This window comes from Balaenoptera ricei, chromosome 16 (assembly GCF_028023285.1).
Source record: "Balaenoptera ricei isolate mBalRic1 chromosome 16, mBalRic1.hap2, whole genome shotgun sequence".
In the NCBI taxonomy this organism is placed as follows: Eukaryota; Metazoa; Chordata; class Mammalia; order Artiodactyla; family Balaenopteridae; genus Balaenoptera; species Balaenoptera ricei.
The window spans coordinates 51,555,565-51,567,982 of NC_082654.1; the positions used below are offsets into that span (position 1 = coordinate 51,555,565).

Sequence of the window (12,418 nt, forward strand, 5' to 3'; positions counted from 1 at the left end):
GAGATTGGGCCTTTTAAGCAATAGCTGCCTGGACTCCTTGCTTGGTGCCCTGCAATAAACACTGCTCTTTCCTTCACTACAACATGATGTTAGTAGATTGGCTTTACTGCAAGTACGGACAGTGGACCCAAGTTTGGTTCGGTAACACGATCACCTGTAGGCTTGGCTAGGCCGGAACAACCAAGATGACTCACTCAAATGGCTGATGTTTATTAGCACTGTTGGCTGGGAGCTTGCCAGGGGCTGTCAACTAGAGAGCTTGCTGGTCCTCTACCCAGACTCTCTCACTGCTTGAGCTTCTCACAGTGCAGCCACTGGGCTCCAAGAGAAACTGTTCCTAGTGCACAAAAGCTGCACATCTCTTAAGGTCCAGACTTGCAAAATATGCAAGGTCACTTCCCCCACACTCTATTGGTCAAAGCAGGTCCAAAGACAGCCCACATTCAAGTGGAGAGGAATAGGTTTCACCTCTAGATGCAGGAGGTGGCAAAAAATGACCACCATCTTTCATTACCCACAGTTCATCTTGTGGCCACAGATTATTTACATTCCTCCCACATGAAAATATACTCCCCTACACCCCAGGAACCATAAAAGTCTTATTCAATTATAGCATCAAACTTAGGTTTGAAGTCCAGGATCTTGTCATTTAATCATGTTCAAGAGTGTATGAGAAACTTACCCTGATGTGTCATTCCTTGGGGGTAGGTCCTTTAGTATGGTTCTTCTCAATTTGATGACCTAGGAATTAAAGAGATAAAATTTAACATGCAATGATGGAACAGGCATAGAATAACTACTAGAGAAACTCATGCTCACAAAGGGAGGAAATATGAGGTATATAAACATCACTATTCCACTGAAATCTGAAATCTAGCTGGGCACATGTCACAACTCCCCCTCCTTTGGGGGCAAGGGATGTATATTGATTAGGGCCCGGTTTTGCTCCCTCAGATCTTAGCTTTGTTAGATCTGGTTCTCCTGCAGTCTCAGCTTTGTTGTCTAGGCCCTTGGTTCTATTTGAATCATCTTTCCTGTACTGGCTATATTTTCTTATTTTCTATATTCTTGATGCTCTGACATTTGGGGCCTTCATCTGCAAGAGAATGCCCCTCCCAAGCCTAGCTAATTCCTAGAGATAGCAAACACCTCCCTTTATAGTACACCTTTGATATCAATCAATCCAGAGCCCACACCTCCAACCACTTCCTTTATTAAACTCTCACACACTAAGCCAATGATTCCTCTGTCCTAAATCACCCCAGGGGAAAGACACTTGAAAACTGGGAATTACCCCTATAACCTAGAGCTCACTTGAAATTATTCAAACTATCTAATCCTAAACCTAGCATATTCTACCCTGCCTCCCCCATTCCTTCCTACAAAAACCCTTAATTGGGTTTTTGTCTCTGGATCATACACGCCCCTCTCTGCCTCCTGACCTTCCCTGGCCCTTTCCCATAAGGCCCTGCATGGCATGGCATGCCTTCAGCTTTTAGGGATCTGTGAGTATAAACTTCCTCCCTCCTGACAGTCATTTCTGTGCCTGCTGTCGTACCATATTTGATTAAAACAAACCCTGGGAACATTTTAATACATCTCCTTTCACATAAGAAATAATTCATGTTTACAGTACAGTAGCTTTCTCAGGCTGCTTCCTGTCTAAAGAAGTTTGCGAGCATGGAAGCTTCCTCATTTCCTATAGCCAGGGTTCAACCATGAAGGAGATCCATTAAAAGCACTGTGGAATCAGGGATTTATTACAGTAATTAGAATTTCCACAGTTTGTGGAAGGAGCTGGGTCAGTCCAGGTCTAGAAGGAAAAGGCACAAGATCCTAGGAGAGTCACAAACTCGGTGTCCTGGAGAAATGGAGCAGGTGGAGACGCAGAAGATGGCGGAGAAAACACCGAAGTGGATGGAGAAGAGGGTCTGGAAAGACATCTATGGAAAGCTGTTGTTTCTGTGTGACTCTTGCCTTTGGGGGCCTGCAAACAACTTTCTGATAATGGCCAAGGACCACTACTGGTTAGCAGAGCCAGCATCTGGAAGAAGATCGGGACACAGAGCGGATGGGCATAGGGATCAGCTGGAAGCCACCGGGCACGATGCATCTGACCTTCATCAAATCTCTGCCACACTTGCCTTTACTTCAGACATTCAGTTTCAGTTTTTCTCTCCTTTGCTGAGGACAGTGTTTCCCACTTCCTATGGCAGGAGACTGTGTCTCCCTTCCCTAACTCTTTGTGGACAGGCTTGATTCACAGTGTCTGAAGCACTCGCACTCTCCCAGCATTATCCAACCCCACCTTTGCCTTCTGGTCCAAGAGAGAAAATTTAATTGATGGGACTGTAATACAGTTAAATCTTGACCTCACTTGAGCTCATTCCTCTCTCTCTCTCTCCCTTTCATCTTGCCTTCCTGCCTTCTATCCTTTCCTTATGCAAGTTCTATGCATCGGATACCTATGATGTACCTAACACTGTGCTAGGTGCTGGGGCAGGTCACCATCTGAGTAACTGAGTAAAGGTACAGCTTCATTTATCTGTGCCTGCCTACCTTATTCATTCATCTAACAGTTGTAATTTGAGATAACATTTGCAGGACTTCGTGCTGGGGTCAGGGAGGCACCCAGCTCATTCTCTGGCAGAGGACAGGAGACACTTACTAATAGGTAAAGTAGATATTGAAAAGGCCAGAGGGGAGCTGAAGACAAACTACTGGAAGGTTGAAAAGATACACTAAAGTCAGGTTATGAGAGTGTTTTAATGTTTGTCTAAGGACTCGGCCTTTTTCTGTGCCTAATGGGAAATCATTAAAGACCTCTGAGCTGGAGAAGGCTATAGTGAGAGTTGAGCTTTAGGGAAGTGTATCAGGTAATGCTGCAGAAGGATGAGGAGATGAAGATGACTAGAGTCAGGCTTATCAGCTGGGGGCTGAGGAAAGGTGAGCTATTACTGATGTATTAAATGAATCTCCTTGGAGCTGGAGCCTCGGTGGTATGCATCGTCCTGGGATGACTGCAGGTATCTCTGAGTTTTCACAGCTGTGGGCATGGGAGGTACTGGGCAAGGGTTGTGCCATCCTGTGGGTGGCAGTGGGGTGTCGAGATTGTAGGGCCAGGGTTTAAGGCATTCTGGAAGACAGGGTATTTGCAGGACTCAGGACACCATGTCACGCAAGTTCACTTCATCCCACAGGCACAGTAAACTGTTCTCTTGGCCGTGTCCCCTCTGACAAGTGAAACTTCTCTTGCTACCAGATCAGTAGTCACTGAGCTAAAGAATTGTTAGAGATAATTTTTAACTCAGTGGAGCATAGTTCCTATAAATCATATTTATTTTTACATCCATGTATTCACAAATATCGGTTAAGTGTGGGCTGTGGCACCATGATATATAGAACATTAATGGTGGCAGAGATGCGAGTGTGCCTGTCCTTTCCCTTATAAAATGATGGTGATGGCAGTACTTTCTTTTCTTTCCCTTTTAAAATAAGTAAATAATGTCCTAACTTGGCAAAATAAAATATTGGCAACCTTATGTTAATACCCCACCTCCCTTGCTGGTCCGTGACTCCAGGGTAGAAATCATTGCTTCATGACAGAGGCTGCACATTGTTTTTATCCTGTTCAAATGATTATTATGGACTTATAAAGGCAACGATGATATTCCTATCAAGTTTCTGCATGACAGGAATAGGAAAAGGGTCTAATATGCAGATATCTAATATGCTGAATCATGATCCAAAACTTTCCCAAAAAATTGCCAGTGCCTTCAGGAGATAGATTATGGACGTAGCTGGTGACACACGGCAGCATGGTTCAGACCACAGCTGCACATTGGGTCTAGAGCTGGCCGGCCTACTCTAAGAGCAATACTGACAGGGCCAGTCAAGGAAAGACTCGCCAGGATGTAGAAGCCATCGTTTCAGAACAGGAAACAATTGAAAGAGAGTTGTTTCTTCTTTTTTTTTTTCAGCCATGCCAAGAGGCTTACGGGAGCTTAGTTCCTGACCAGGGATTGAACCCATGTCCCCTGCAGTGGAAGCACAGAGTCTTAATCACTGGACCACCAGGGAAGTCCCAGGAAGAGACAGGTGTTTCATAAAAGAAGAGATGGCTTGAGGCAAAATGGAGAGAGTAGCCTAAGAATGCTCATTAAAAAAAAAAAAAAAGTTATACAGTTGTATTATAAAGAATTTTGAACTTTTTATGCATCCCACCAGGAGGCAGAACTAGGGAGAGTGGATGGAAACTGTAAGAAATGCCGTTGGTCTAACTATCAGAAAAAAAAAAAAAAATCCCTCCAATGTTAGCATTTACCCCACAGGGGATATATCATTGCCTTGTCTATGATCTCATTCAATTTATAGCTCTGCGATGTCCAGACCTCATCTTGGAGCTTTGGGTGGATCCCCAAACAAGTAGCCAGTACGGTGCCTGCCCCAAGTAGGAGATGGATAATTGTGCAATGAACTGCATTAAGTGGATTCACTGCTTTGGTGTTATTTGTGTCCAGTATGGCAGTTTTTCATACAATTCTTTTCATCCTCACTCATCATAGTTAATCCACAGATAAGGATTGCCCAGCACATGAACATTTTAACTTGTATTCCCTGTGGTATATAACTTCTTGAGGCTAAAACAGTGCACTTCCTCAGTTTCTCCATATGTACGAAAGAAATCCCCAGGAGTCCATAAGCCTAAATGATATGTACTTGGAGATACATAAAGATAGGGTATTTTGTGATACTACTCTTTCTGCCACTTGTTGACATTGATTGACGATGACTGAAACTCAATGGAGCCAGGTAGAAATAGCAGGGAGGAAGGACATAAGGCTGCCTGTGGGGGTCAGGAAAGGTTTCACAGAGGAGGTGGTATTTCTGCTGAATTTGCTAGGTCAGCAGTCCCCAACCTCTTTGGCACCAGGGACCGGTTTCGTGGAAGACAATTTTTCCATGGACTGGGGGGCTGTGGGGGAGGTGCGATGGTTTTGTGATGATTCAATCGCATTACAGTTATTGTGTACTTTATTTCTATTATTATTACGTTGTATATAATGAAATAATTATACAACTCACCATAATGCAGAATCAGAGGGAGCCCTGAGCTTGTTTTCACTTGCCACTCACTGATAGGGTTTTGATATGAGTCTGCAAGCAATTGATTTATTTTGGTCTCTGTGCAGTCAGACCTCTCTGCTAATGATAATCTGTACTTGCAGCCGCTCCCCAGTGCTAGCAGCACCGCCTCAGCCACACCTCAGATCACTAGGCATTAGATTCTCGTAAGGAGCACGCAACCTAGATCCCTCGCATGCGCAGTTCACAGTAGGGTTTGCGCTCCTATGAGAATCTTATGCCGCCGCTGATCTGACCAGAGGCGGAGCTCAGGTGGTCATGCGAGTGATGGGGAGCAGCTGTAAATACAGATGAAGCTTCGCTCACTTGCCTGCCGCTCACCTCTGGTTCCTAATGCGGGTTGGGGACCCCTGTGCTAGGTGGGCAAGGGGTAGAGGGTTGAGGCAGGAGGTGAGAGTGGAGAGCATGGGTAGAGTCAATCTGGAAGTGTCAGGGGCAAGATGGTTTGGGGAACTCAAAGATGTGATTAGATACGATGTGAGTACATATTTTGAGAGAGAAGAGGTTGATGGGACAAGAAACGAAGCTACATAGACGAGGAGACATGGTAGTCTTAAAGGGCAGGTAAGGGGTTAGCGACACCCTGCAGGTAGCTGGGCTTCTTCTCAGGGTGGTCTATTTTGTGGATCATGGAAGCTTCTAATGATGTGACTTTCCTATCTTTAACCCACAACTACTTAGATAATTTTGAAAACTTGTTGTATCCAAAGAGATTGCCATACAATGACTCAGATATCTATTGCATTATCTGCCATCAGGGAGATGGAGCATTGGTAATCATGTTAGAAGAAGACCCTTATTTTCCCCTTTGAAATAAATGTTTTCTATCCTCTCTTGTCCTATACCTGTTTCTCATTCTGCTGGCAATAAGAATCACAGATTTGACAAATGAGCAGGTAAGCTACCTTCAGCCTAACAACAAAGGCATTTAAAAAAATTATTATATTTTAAAATAAGCTTGACTTCTCTAAGTCTTCCTGTTTCCTAAATCTATGAAACAGGAAGACTTAGAGAAGGTGGGCCTTCATTGTGAAGAGCAAACACTCCAAAATGACCCTTTTCCCTGCACAGACCTCTTAAAGCCAAGACTACTTGTGTGTGACAATCATGTTTTGATAAAAAAAAATGTTTATAGCAAAGTTCCCCCACCTTGAATTCATCAGCAGGTATTAAGACATCCTTGAAAATGACATCAGAAATTAGGAAGATTGTCCTAGGGCCACCAACATAAAAGGCTTAAGGAACCCAAATGGTTTTAATAAGATAATTAGAAGCCATAGCCTGAGTTGAGGATTACAACTCTCTCCTTTGTCTTTTTCAGTAGAAAACAGATGAGAAATAATGATCCTTAAAAGCCATCAGAGCAAAATAAGATTGTCCAGAAGGGATGGAAGTGTGTGTCTGTGTGTGGGTGGGATGCTGGGACTGGGGCAAGCCAAGCAGAAAAACTGCAACCATTTGCATGATGAATACATCTAGGCAGCCTGTCTGTACCACACACGCTGGAATGAAGGGCTGGCTGGTCGGACAGGAGACGGCCGGGAATTTTGATAAAGCAGAAGTGAAGATGGAGTCACACCCCAACCATGCCTGAGCCCTGCCAAGCACGGGGCTTGTAACACTTTCATGAGAAAATGACCTAGCAGGTAAGATAAGGCCCCTCTTTTCCTCCTTTACCTATCACTACTGGCCCAGGTCTGGGTGCTCATTCCCTCTTCCGTGGGGCCCTACTGCCTCCTGGGAAAGCGATCCTGACCATCAGTGGCCCCTTGGGCTAAAGTGTTCCCACACACGGTACTGTGGTCCCCCCCAGCATTCTCAAGCATTGTCCACCAGCTTTCCTGTCCTTTGTCTCCTGTTCCTATTTTTCGCTTCTCATCTCTTCCTTGCAATGGTGACTCTAAATAATTTCAAATAAATATGACCCTGCAGAGCAAACTGCTGTTGACAGTGAAAAGACTTTGGTTACAAGTGCTAGTTATTCGGCAACCAGTACTACTGCTAGGACTTATCCAGCACACAATAAGCATGGCACTAAACGCTATTAAACGGTGTCTCATTTTTCCTCACAAGAAACTTGGGAGGGAGCAAATTTTTATACCCAATATCGTTTGTGGCTGAGGAAACAGAAAGGCCAGGTAACATGTAGGAGGTCACACAGCTAGTGAGTGGCACTGCCAGGCTTTGGAGCCCCGTGCCCATCGACACTCTTGACAATGACAGTGAGAAGCAGGTAACAATCCACCCTCCCCGTTGATCACTTACCCGTGAGAGCAGAAGATCCAGGATGCCTCGTTGGTACACTCTGACCTCAGTAATTCTGGCAAGTCTGATTTTCTGAATTTAATTTCTGCGACTCTTGATGAAAAGAATCAGAGAGTTGCCCCCAGACCTTGTCGACCAGGGAGATTCTCCAGGGCTCATGCACCCATGAGCATGGAATTTGGAAACATACTGGGGGCTGCCCCAGCCTCCCAGAAAAGCTACCAGTGAGCTGGGTAAACACTGAGCTTCTTCACGGTAGGTAATATTTTCCCCAAGCAGCTCTGATGGGGGATAAATGAAATCCTGTATGTAAAAGACAGTACAAAACCTGTCACAAAGGATGTGCTTGGAAAACATAAGTGCCTGCCCTCATTCCCTCTTCTGTAATCTGCAGGCTCGTGCCAGGCAGGTCCACGGACAGCAGCAGCCAAATGGCACGGCTTCATGTGGAACATTTCCCGGTGGCATGGCCAGAGAGAGGGACAGGCTGAATATCCCTTTTCCAGAGCCTGTACAGGAAGCAGCATCCTGAAACGTGGAGATCATGATGTTGGGCTGAGAAACTTAGGGTAGAGGTGATCTGGAGCAAGTCACTTAACTGTTTTCAGTTTGTTGATTAAGTCACCTTCCAGACCCTGCTTCTGAGGGTGTTTTGAAAGTTATATACGATGACACATGAGAAGTATTTGGCATGATGCCTCGTTGAGAGGAAATGGTTAATGTGTGTACACTCTCTCTTGTCTCCTGTATTTCCTTTCGTGTTCAGATTCAGACCTCTGCCAGGGGTTGATCTCTGATAGGATTTGGAAGATTAACAAAATGAGCTGTGACTCTCTCAGATCCAGGACTCTGTCCAGGTGAAAGATGCACAGCGCCCTGAAGTGAGTGCCGCCTTCCAGCACGGAGGAAGCAGCATGAAGGATGGGCCTTCCCCCGCCTCAGCACTGGGTCAGGAAGGCAGAAAATCACACTCACCGGGAGCCGTTCTTCATTTTCTGCAATGAAATTTGGGAGGATCATCTTCAATCAGTATCATTTTCCGGAGGAGAAGGAGCCACTTTATATGTTCCTTCTGATTTCCCACAAAAAGAAAACCTGGATGAGGCCGGCCCCTGGCATCCACCGTCCTCCCCATTCACACCTTCCCCACCTGAAACGCCTCCCGAAGAGCACAAAATGCAGCCCGCAGACTTGGGGAGACTGCCGTTCCCTGCAGACCCCATTTCCACCTTGTTTCTCAGAGGTGCTCCACAGCTGACACCCTCTCTCACCCACTGGGGCTCCGTGAAGCCTCTTGTTTCTGCATCCTGTGCACAGAGGACATTCAAGGGGGGCTCTGTAACACCCCCGCCCCCAAACACCAGTCACCGCCCTTGGCCATGCCTCGCTCACAGATGTCCCCACTTCCTTCATTTCCTTTTTGCCTCACTTCCAGGGCTGGAGGAATTATAAACGTGTACTCTTGCCTATGATTCCAACATGGCACTTTGCCAAACGGCCTTAAGGTTCTTGACCAGAGACACTGTCAATTTTATTCAAGTCTAGAACTTTTCTCTCGGGTCTGTTCCAGCAGGATGACCACCTGTTTTACCCCTGTCTATAGGCGAAGGCTGAGCACAGTCTAACACGTTCTGTAAGCCAGCCACGCTTCATCCTTACTGCCATCTTCTCTGTTTAAGTCACTCTCATGGGCCACCTGCATTGCTGTAATAACTGCCTGCCTTGCTCCCCTGCCCACGTCCTGCTCCCCCTCTTCCTGAGCCTCCAGAGTCTATTCTCAGAGCAGCGGCAACAGAGGGACTCATTAAGCGGAAGTAAGAGCCGCTCTGAACTGGCTTATGTCTTCCTCTCTTCCAAGGAGGAAAAGGCTTTCAGTATCCCAGCCTCTCCCCTTTCCATCCCAGGCTACCCACGACCTGACCCCACCTCCTACTGTCTTCTCTGCCCCTTGACTCCTTCTTGCTGTCTGCCGACATGCTAGGCAGGCCTCTACTTCGAGGAATGCTCTTCTCCCAGAAATCCAGCGTTTTATTTTTTTCTTCATTTCCTTTTTTTCCCCCCTCAAACACCGCCTTTTCATTGAGGTCTTCAGCAAACACTCCATTTTAAATTGCAGTTTTTGCCTCCTATACTCTGGCATCTATCATTCTGATTTCCCCTTCCTTGCCTTATTGTTTTGTTCACAGTACTTATCATGTTCTAACATACTACATGTTTTAATTATTTTGTCTGTCTCCTCACATTCCATTTTAAGCTCTATGAGGATGGGAGTTTTATCTGCATCCCAGTGCCTAGAACACTTCCTGGTACATAGTGGGCCCTCAATAAATACATGTTGGTTAAGTGGACTCTAACAATTGCAGCCAGGTCTGGGATCTGGTCATCTCTCCATCCATCCCCTCACAGTTTTATTCCTCACTGCTATGCACATGGCCTTTGACTGGACCCAGAGACCCACAGCAGGAAGATGATAAAGGCATCACCCCTTTCTTCAGGAAACACCTCTATCTAGACTTTTTTCCAGTCATTATCTACGCCCTAACTCTAACTAGTTTTTCATTACCACATGTCATTGACTTTAAAGGACTCTTTGGAGTGCAGATGACCTTGTACACACCTGTTTCCTGTTCAGGGGCCAGCGTGGAGATGAAGGATGGTCCTGCTATTATTATAAGTTGTCAAGAAATCTCCTTGGCTTGATCCATCCACACAACCTTTATTCAGAGGGGAGAGACAAATCAGTCAAATCAGTTATTTGACAAGGTGTCAAAGACACTTCAGTTATTTGGCTGAAACAAGATTTTTCTATCAGTTAGTGTGGTTTTGTTTAGAAACGTGCCTTCCCTCAAAGACTCTATAAAGTACACATATACTTAGTTATTCAAGTCCCTAGAGAATGAGCCCAAACATGCCTCAGTTACTTGTCCTAAAACCAGGAACTACTATTTGTGGATGGACATGGTGGAAAGCTCCTAACCACTTCCCTATGTCAGTATTTGTGAGCTTCGGTAGTCAGAGTCAGATAGGTTGCACTTGAGGGTGGATGGGGAACTAATATTTATAGGGTGGCTACACTGGCCAAGGGCTTTACATAAATACAGCTCCTTATTTCTCAGAATAACCCTATGAGACAGGTTTTATCATCACATTTTACTGATGAGAAAACCATGGTGCAGAGAGGCTCAGTAATTCTCTATTTGATATGCAGCATCAGAGCTGAGATTTGAACCAGGTACTGACTGATTCCAAGCCCAGGTTTCTTTAGTGTTTCAATCTGTATTCCTAGTCTCATTCTTTCTCTTCTAGGTTACTTCTGTAGCCAGTTGAATAAGAACTGTGTTTAAAATAGTCAAAGGTTCAATAGAAAAAGCAGATTAAATATCCAATCCTTTCCCCTTGCATGATCCTTGGAGTGTATCTGCTCTCCAGCTATGTACATAAGCATTGAGGGGTCAGCCGTTCTTAAGTTAATATCTGAGGTCAACCATTACTTATTTAATTCAATCTTAACACTCATCCAACTGCTAGAGAGAGAAATCCACCTTAAACTGTCTTAAGGAATAAAGGAAAAGTGTTGGCCTCCTAAAAAGTCACATGGGTAGCACCAACTTCAGCTATGGTGGAACACAGGTGCTAATAACTATGGCACTGGGAATATGTCTCTCTTTATCATACGTCTCTAATTTCTTTCATATCAGCATCACAATTAGCTACACTTATCTTACCCGAGCAATCACAAGAAAGAGCTATTATCTTTCCTAACATATTCAGGAAAATGCAGGAGCTCAGTCTCACTGGCCTGGCCAAGGCCATGTGCCCATACTGAATTCATAAAATGGTCAGGATAATGGAACAATCTGCTTAGCCAGACCCAGGTTGTGAAATGGAGTCAGCCCCATTTCCATACAACATGTACTAAAAAATTGGGAAAATGCGTTTTCAAAGGCAAATCAGGGTACTATGACCTGAATAATGGCAAATGATTGCTGGATAGGCAAAAACAATAAATAACCACCAAACCAACAGTGTGATATAGGATAGCTTGCGTACCCTATATGTATATCAGTTTCCTTACCTGTAAAACAAACATACTGTGTATCTCACGGCATTTGAAAAGGATCCAATGATATAATGTTTGAAATTGCTTAGCACAATGCTTGATGCTTTGCAAGGCCTCCAAATAGCATTGTATTATTTTATATTACAATGTCCCAGGCCTCATGACTTCTACATGCAATAGCATTGAATTATTTTACATTACACTGCCCCAGGTCTCATGACTCTCTTCTCATGCCTTCCTACATGCAACTGTATTGCCGTATTTTCCTCATGCCTCTGGCTCCTTATTTAAATGGTCCGGAATTTGTTAGACAATCTGAATTTTTGATGGCCAGAGGGTCCATGGGAAGCTGGAACCTTCAGAAAGGCTGCTACAAAAGCTGTTGGCAGCCATCCTCTTTCAGCGGGGGTTGTGTGTGTGTGATTTGTGTAGAGACGGTATGAGACAGAAGTACACATCTCATTATCCTATTAATCCTCTAACATGTTGCTATTTGGCCATAATCTCCTTTCCCCAAAGACGAAAAGGGAGAGGGAGACAACAACAGTACCGCACATAACAGATTGTGCTTTGATACCCATGAATGATCTGGGGGGAGAACCACTTCATCCACAGGAAATACTTACTCCATAAAATTTGGCCCCAGTAGCAATTAACTGGTTGGGGAATATTTTGGGGGGAGGGGGAGTCATATTAAATAAACTGTGGAAATAAGCTTCTGGGGACAGCTCTTCCCTTCCCTTTCTTCAAATCTGTTCTGTAAATATTTCAGGATAAGTGCTGAGAGCTGACTTTGCCTCCCTGGTGACACATATCATCGTTTCAGAAAACATGGTTTATAAGCAAGTTTCTGTGGAATGCTTTTTGTTTTTTAAAAAAAGCAGCCAACTTTACTTTCCACTGATGGAACATGAAAATGGCCGAGGAAACAAAGGAACTCCAGGGAGC

The 12,418-nt window shown here is 44.7% G+C and overlaps 1 long non-coding RNA gene across 1 annotated transcript in view; it reads right to left on the bottom strand.

The window, feature by feature from the left end:
- The window catches only part of LOC132350376 (uncharacterized), a 47,066-nt gene extending 39,576 nt beyond the window's left edge, over nt 1-7,490 (bottom strand). The window contains exons 1-2 of the long non-coding RNA XR_009497906.1: nt 7,411-7,490; nt 683-741 (exon numbers count right to left, since the gene is read on the bottom strand). This is a non-coding gene — a long non-coding RNA (uncharacterized LOC132350376). The remainder of the gene's footprint in view (nt 1-682; nt 742-7,410) is intronic.
- Nucleotides 7,491-12,418: the final 4,928 nt, after the last annotated feature.